Genomic DNA, 8,599 nt, shown 5'->3' with positions numbered 1-8,599 from the left:
CCGGGCTATGCAACTGTATCATGTTGATCGATGATGCTCAATCTTTGGAGTAAGAATCATTTATATTTATAATTATGTAATATAAAAGTATATTTTATTATTCTTCTTACCATCCATTTTGCAGGACGGAATGGGTCCGAACCTCGACACCTGATCCAATGTCCTTAACTCACAAAAAAATTCAAGGCATACTTAACACGGAGCAAAGTATGGACAATGATTGCTTCAACATTGACGTGCGTATACTTGCATGTGATGAGGGAGTATTGTTTACAGACCCTCCTATACACTACATGGATATGCGCTTTTGTGTAAGTTGACATAATTCTTTGTTCAATGCCATTAGTATCAACATGGTGAAACAATAATTATTTTTGTACCCAGTCCATTATGCTAGAGTCAACACGAGGTCAAAAGTTTTGCGAGAAGGAAACTATTCAGACGTTGGGATCATTGTTTGATGGTTGGCCTAGTATGGACAACATCTCATCGTGCAACATGGTAAGTATTGTCACTACTAGGAAAAGGCCTGCTAGTGGCGCACCTGTTTTGGCTACTAATAGCGCACTATAGGTGCGCCACTAGCATCACGCCATTAAATTTTTTACTAATGGCGCACCACAGGTGTGCCATTAGTATCTGGTATACTAATGACGCACCAAGCAGTGCGCCATTAGCATGCCCCCCAAGTGCCCCATTAGTATGCCTCCCAGGTGCGCCATTAGTATGCCTCCCAAGTGTGCCATTAGTATAGCTCATGGTGCGCCACAGGTTATACTACCAGCTCTAAAAATATTCAATTATTATCCTCACATCCACAAAAACGTTCAATAAACACATATTACACCATAATGAAAATATGTTTATAAACATGCACATACATTGAACGCAAGTTGACAAACAAATTAACCTAGAGGAAGCATAGTTTTGACCATCTTAACAATCATCTAGAACACACAAGTCACAAAAAGATAAGGACTATTGGTTACTATGAGAGACTTCAGATGGTTTAGAACACACAAGTTTGTATCTACATGCACAAAGTGCAAGCTCCAAAACACTCGAAATACCAAATGGTCTACAAGACAATAAGGTCCATGATTACAGGTTGGTTGGTCCATAAACACTAGAGAGTCATCATGTCCATGTGCATCAATAGGTTGAGTACCTGAAAACATTTTGCACAAATTTGTCAAGAAAGTGGAACCAGATCAAGTTGTTAAAATCTCATATGCGTATTAAAAATATTCGATCAAAAAATTATCATGATATCATAGTTAACAATATAGTTTCTATAAAAGTTAACCACTTGTTATAGCAGAAGTTTTGTCACTTTATATTAAACAATATTAAAAGTGATATCATATACACTCTGACCCAGGTATTAGGATTTTTGGAGGAACCCTAAATGATCTACTTAGTCTTTCGCCAAAATTCCAACATAAACTATGGGTAATTTTTTATGAAAAAAGATCATTCTTAACAATTACTTTAGCTGCACTATGGTTACCATGCTACCTCGCACCCTTCTAATTACTTAAACACGTCAAACTAAGTAACTATACACGTATTCATCATGACGAAATATTAGGAATTGGGCCACTGATTCTTCTTCATAAAATATAGATCCACTCTAAGAAGAAATACCTAAAGTCCTTTCTCAGAAGAATCGGTTGTTAGATCGATGACGCCGATGATAGCCCTGCGGCCATTCTGGAGGCATGGATGCAGTTCCTACATTGAGAGAGAAGATCACTCTTGACTTCACGTGGGCAAAGGGTCATTGTGCAACAGAAAGATAATGTGCAATAGAATTTCAATGCGGAGATGACTCGTATCATAATGCCATTAATTTTCGTACCAACAATTCAGGGTCTAAACATATGGCAGCAAAACAAGAAAACAGAAGCACCATCCTAATCGCATGAATCGTCTGGGGGTTGAACAAACAATCACAGTTCGCCTGAGTACAACATTTGCAGCTTCACAAAAGTGTTGCCCCCTACCAATTTTCTGGCGTCCCTGACCTCACTCAGCATCGGTGTGCCAAACCGTAATGTACCATCAACCACTAAAATGAACGGGTCCTAGGTATGGGAGTACTGCCTTGCTAGACCTTATCTTCCTTGTCACCTACAAGGGGGAGCATCTCCACCCGACTTCTCGGCGAGTTCGTTCCTTGGCTCCCAAGAGGGGCAGCAGCCTTCTGTTGGGAGATGAGATGCCTCACATACCCGCAGAAAGTACAGCCGACGAGCGTGATTGTGCATCCGATTGCATTCATTGGGGAGATCGGGTTCCGGAAGATCAGCCACGAAACCAACACGGCAACGGCAACCTACAGCACAATGTGCAGGTTTTAGAAACAGAGGAGAAGCTTATGGGAAGAAAGCATAGATAGTCCAGGATGGTCTTACTTTAAGGTTGCCAGCAACATTGAAGGTCACTGCGGTGGTCGAATGGATCACATAGAAGATGGAGAAGTTCAAGCAAAATGCAAGCACCCCTGAGCCTAGGATGATAATCAGCGAAGGAAAGACAGAGTCGTGTGTGTAGAACCAATCAATTACGCCACCTCCTTCAAGCAACATTGCTGGAAGAGCCAGTATCATGGTGGCAAAAGGTGCCATGTAGTATACTGTGTTAATGTTGTAGAAACAAAGAATACTTAATAAATCATCTGACCGAGGCAAGAAGTTACAGGACTGAACCTGACAGTAGCACTACAGTAAAAACTAAATCTTTTGATCTAGTATCATTTTAGTAGGAAAGAAGATAAAATGTTTAAAAATTGAGAATGCCATACTCCAAACCAACCACTGCAGAATAACAGCATCACACGGAATCGTCAGAAAAGTCGTTAACAGGCAGCAACACCACAACTCTACTTCTTCTTTGTGAACAGGAATAGACAGTGCGGTACCTGTGGTTGCAGGGGTGAAGGATTTCATAGTCTGCATGAAGGAGACCGGGATGTACCGCAGGCTGACGTTCCCGAGCACAATGTTCATGCAGAACACGAAGGACATGGGGAAGATCCTCTTCCAACGGTCCTCGGGCTCAACCTGTATCAACGGCTTTGCCTTGAGCACGTGGATCGCGACGTATGCCCCGATGGGCATATGAAGTGGATGCAGGACACCGTCAGGGGGAACTTGAAATCCAACTTCTGCTGGAAACGAAAGGTTATAGTATCAGCAAACAAACACATTGCTCTCTGGAACTAGAAAGGAGGCCATTGTTGTCGTGCCGTATGGTTCGTTCGTTCCCTTTTCGCGGCGAGGCGAGAACACGGCGCCGTAGATGAAGAGCAAATCAAGTCCCCCAGTTACAGGTGCAAAAACATTAGTACTGAGGATTATGGTGAGCTGAAGTGCTCAAGGGGACAATATCTCAAAATCAGGCTGAACCACTAGGTTAGGTCTAGTGAATGTGGTGAGCAGAGACAGCTCCAAATCCAAGGAATGTGATGTTGTTGTAATAGTAGTATGAATCTATGGAAACGGCAGAAAGAGCGGGCCTTTTTTCCCCCATTGGGGGCAAGGAGAGCCACGCGTTACTATCGATTTCTCCTCCTCCTGCTCCTTGTGGGTGTCGTCGCCTCGCATTAGCACCGAATCAGGTCGCAGAGCAGGGCGCGGTGGGGTCCTGAGCCGCAGATCCGAGCAATGGAAACAGCGGCCGAGCGGGCGGGCCGGCGGCGGCGAGAGGGGGAGACGGTGAGAAGTGGGGCGGGTACCTGGAAGATCCACTTGTTGTTGATGATGACGGTGACGTGGAAGCCCCACCACTGGAGGATGGCGAGCACCGCGCGCATGCTGCCCAGCCCGCCGCAGCCGCCGGCAGACTCCATCTCTCAATCTCAACCTGGCCAAGAAACGGCCTTTCCCCTTCCCCCGCCGCACCAGTTGAACCAGCCTCGCGCGGTGGCTCCTATCCTGGTACCGGAGGAGCGGCACGGCGGCGGCGGGAGGGGAGGGGAGGGGGGAGGGGAAGACAAAGGAAAAAGGGTTGTGTCGCGTCCGTCAGTGGAGTAGACAAAGAAAATAGGGTCTTCATTACTAATGGCGCATCAGCTGGTGGTGCGACATTAATAATTTTGCAAAAAAAATTATAGTAGCGGCGCACTGGGTGAGTGGTGCGTCATTACTAGTTAAACTAGTAATGGCGCACTCTACCCCGGTGCGCCATTAGTACTTTTGGGAAAAAAATTGTTAGTAGTGGTGCACCGTGTGTGTGGTGCGCCATTAGTGTGATGGACACTAATGGCGCACCTGCACATGGTGCGCCACTGCTATATAGTAGTGGTGCACCACTTGTCTGGTGCGCCATTAGTGTCTATATTATCTATAGCCCTTTTCCTAGTAGTGTGTATTTCGTCTATTATTGTCATGGATTATTGTTGCTCCTAATTGCTATCACATGTAGATTTATCTTCCGTATGCATACATCGGCCTATACATCTTGTACGTCATCGACAAAGAGGCACGCCTTGTATGCATTATGGACCCTATTCATACATCACAGTCGTCAGAGAATAAAATCTTGAGGCATGTAGTGAAGTTAAAAAGTTTTGCGAGGGAATTCAAAGATGCACTCGAAATAACGCAACCCGGCTGGAATTCAGATATATCTAAATGGCAACGTTTATTTCTGTCTGGTATTCCAATGACCACACACAGGTAATGAATTCATAATATAAACATTTATTTCTGTTATCACTTTATTTTATATAGTATTAATTTAGGAAATTGCAGGGATGTGTCTGGCTATCTTGTTTTTCATTTTATGCTCTCGTGGAACGGTAAAGAACTGACCAAGCCGATTTGCACGGTGAGTATTGTCCATTACATGTTTTAAGATATCCAACATGAAATATTTGTGCTAACTACATATATTTATTGTGCAGGATGTGTATGAGTTGAGGAAACATTTTTTATTATACTTGCTCAAACATCATGGAAATGAAGCTAGAGACAACCTTCCTCATATTGTGCGAGAATTTATTAAGTGCATCAAGTAGATCTTAATAATTTGTAATGGATTTCATTTGATGATCGCTCAATTAGTCACATGGACATGTCGTTAATTTTTTTTTGTTATGAATTTACATTGCAAGTGAAGTGGACTTTTATTATTATTGAAATGAATTTACATGTCGTAAATTTGTAGTCGGGCTCATAGTTTCTACATGTAAAAAGTAACATGCATTACTCATAAAATATTATAAGAGCCCGTGGCAACGCAAGGGCATTCTACTAGTCAATCCAGTAGGAGAATCTCGTCAAGTCCAGAGTACCTGCGCAAACACAAAAGAGCTTGCACCCAACACTATAAAGGGGTTGTCAATCCCTTCAAGATTGATTGCAAAGTGAGATCTGAAGGCGAAAAGTGCAACAATGTAAAAGAGTAAGGCTGAAAATATGGTGTGAAGTAGACCCGGGGGCCATAGTGTTCACTATAGGCTTCTCTCAAAATAGCAAATATTAGGGTGGGTGAACAAATTACTGTCGAGCAATTGATAGAACCGCACAAAGTCATGACGATATATAAGGCAATGATCATACATATAGGCATCACGTCCGAGACAAGTAGACCGGTACTTTCTGCATCTACTACTATTACTCCACACATCGACCGGTATCCAGCATGCATCTAGTTTATTGAATTCATGACGAACAGAGTAACGCCTTAAGCAAGATGACATGATGTAGAGGGATAAACTCAAACCAATGATGAAAACCCCATCCTTTTACCCTTGATGGCAACAACACGATGCGTGTCTCGCTATCCCTTCTGTCACTGGGTGAGGTCACCGCACGGTATGAACCCAAAACCACGCACTTCTCCCATTGCAAGAATCATAGATCAAGTTGGCCAAAAAACCCACAACTCGAGGAGAATTACAAGGATATGAAATCATGCATATAAGAGATCAGAAGAAACCAAAATAAGATTCATAGATAGTCTGATCATAAATCCACAATTCATCGGATCTCGACAAACACCCCAAAAAAGAAGATTACATCAGATAGATCTCCATGAAGATCATGGAGAACTCCGGAATAATATGAGAGAATGATCTGCAACGACTGGAGAAGATTGAATTCAGTTTCAGAGAAGCACACCGGTAAAATGGAATTGATACGACGACTCCGGTTGACAAGAATTGATAAGACAACTGATTGAGCAAAAGAATTAGCATTCACATAAAAATATGAGAACACCTCTTAGGAAAGATCTGAAATCACCACTTCACATCGAAGCAACTTGAATTACCATATTCAACAAAACAAAGGATGAGGCTTATGAAACAAGCCAGAACAAACTCTGAGAAAGATTTCGTCCGATATTTTCGTGGACAGGATCCCACGGGCTCGATTTTACAGTAGCCATCAAGTGCAAGGCAGTGCACCCGACATACGAAGCGTCCCTGAGTCGTAGCAAGCTACAAGGACTCTTTAAGACACAACGTGTACCGCTGTAAGTCGACCGTGAACAAACGAATCCACTAGATGTCGAACCCCAACCTAACATCATGCATTTGTTGGAAGATTGTCCTATAAGCAACTACTTGAATTCCCACCTATGAATTCCCGAAATATCTTGTCATGCAATCTGGTACACGGATACAAGGAGTAATATCACACAACTTCTATACTAACCCGTCACCTGCATCACATCCGCCAACACACGACCAGAATCTCGGACCTTCATCTACAACAGACCCTCGTGATCACAACGATACAAAGTATGGCAGTACTCTCGAACAATCTGCACCATTACCGGGGACATCGGGGTTATCTCGCCACTACTAGTATTGAAGTAATTACGAACATCCTTCGTTCTGAGATACTAAGAAATCTGAATGATAATGATGTGCTCAAGAATCCCCTGGAGCTCAACTCCCCTGAAACTCAAAGCAGATAGGAGGCACCAAGACAGACCTCCGTCACATCGGCATCGTATAGATTCCAAAATATCCGCGTGATCCTAATTTTTTTTTGAGTGAGAAGAGGAGTAGAATAATTATTACATCAAGATTCCTCACCAGAGCATAGAAGAGGAGAAAAAAGAATCCTACTCTCCAGTATATCACTAGACTCAAAGCAGTTTTTTTCACTAGACTCGACTCGGCCAAGTTCGATCAATCAAGGGGGCTCCTAGGTCGGTACTTGTTGGGGATATTGCTTATTAAGTGACCCGCCCAATATGGGCCGGGTTACTTGTAAGGCGGTTCATCCTTTGACTCATTTAGGCCTCAGCCTGGGCGGTTTAAGGCCGCAAGATGGTTGTGATTTGTGGAAGGTCTCTGGGTTTTGCAAGACGGCGACTCAGAGGCCGCGGTGGTCACGATTTGTAAAGAGGAAGGGACTCTTGTAAACCCTAAAGCCTCGACCTCTATATAAAGGCGAGTTTGAAGGGGGATAGGCGGGTTAGAAATCATCGAGTGCTAGGTAAGGCGAGTTACGCCTTTCTTGTAATCGAATCCACATCAATACACGCCAAGCAGGACGTAGGCTATTACCTCCACGCGAGGGGCCGAACCTGGGTAACCCGCCGCGTTCCTCCTGTTCAACCCCTTTGAGTCGCCACCAAAGTGCGATGGTTCCCATACTAAGTCCTTTCACGAGGGCATCTGCCGTGACAAAACCACGACAGTTGGCGCCCACCGTGGGGCCTGCGCACGGTGGAGTTGAATTCTCAAAGGGAGCCCTACCAGGGTTTGGGAGTTATGCGACGGCGCTCATGACTTGGAGCCGACGCGGCATAGCCTACATCGACAACCAGCGATGGGGACCTGAAGCGAATTCTCTCGAATCAGGCTACAGGGTCCCCTTCGGCAAGATCAACGTCTTCATCGGCATCATCGGGTCATCTGTTCCTGAGCCGGACATCTCCTCCGACATCGTCGAGCCGGCCAAGTACGTTCATCCAGTCATAACACGGAATCTGACCCACCCGGTCTTTGTGGGTTTCACGCAGGGGTCGGAGGAGCCAGAGCACGCGGCGGCTCAGGAGGTTACCCCCATCAACTCTGACGACGAATCATCCATGGGCGATTCAGATTCCATCCAGTCCCTCCACGGAGACGGTCTCGGAGGCTTGTCATTGGCCATGGATCCGGAAATCCTCGATCGAACCCGCCGCCAGATCGCCATCTACATGGCCGGGGCGACTCAACCCGCACAGAACCCCGCTGGAGGCGATGGGACCGGCGGGACATCCAGAAGTGCGTCAGCAGTCCTGGTGGATTTAGCGGCGGAAATCACAAGACTAATGTCAACCCCCCTCACGCCAGAGAACCAAGAGGAGATAAACGCGGAGTTAGCAAAGCTGAGGGAGGCGGTGGCAAAGGCCCATCAGGATGCTGAGACGGAGTCCGCCAGGATGGAAACTCGACAAGCCCAGATTACGGCCGAAAGGATGCGATTGAACACCGACAACTGGCGGCTTGAAAGACAGCAGCGCGCGTCCGACACCGTCCATCAGCGGAGACACCAGGGTCGCCTGCCCCATGATCTCAATCCGACTCGCCTGTTCGACACTCCCCAAACACCCGGGATGGGAGCCGCCCCAGCAGGAGGGCTGGGCCGCC

At 45.4% G+C, this 8,599-nt stretch overlaps 1 pseudogene; it reads right to left on the bottom strand.

Moving 5' to 3' along the window:
- Positions 1 to 1,814: 1,814 nt before the first annotated feature.
- On the bottom strand, positions 1,815 to 3,981 carry LOC123445296 (annotated as a pseudogene).
- Between the last annotated feature and the right edge of the window lie 4,618 nt (positions 3,982 to 8,599).

This window comes from Hordeum vulgare, chromosome 3H (assembly GCF_904849725.1).
Source record: "Hordeum vulgare subsp. vulgare chromosome 3H, MorexV3_pseudomolecules_assembly, whole genome shotgun sequence".
In the NCBI taxonomy this organism is placed as follows: Eukaryota; Viridiplantae; Streptophyta; class Magnoliopsida; order Poales; family Poaceae; genus Hordeum; species Hordeum vulgare.
The sequence above is the reverse complement of the archived record's forward strand: the minus strand, read 5'-3'. Positions and strand labels throughout refer to the sequence as shown.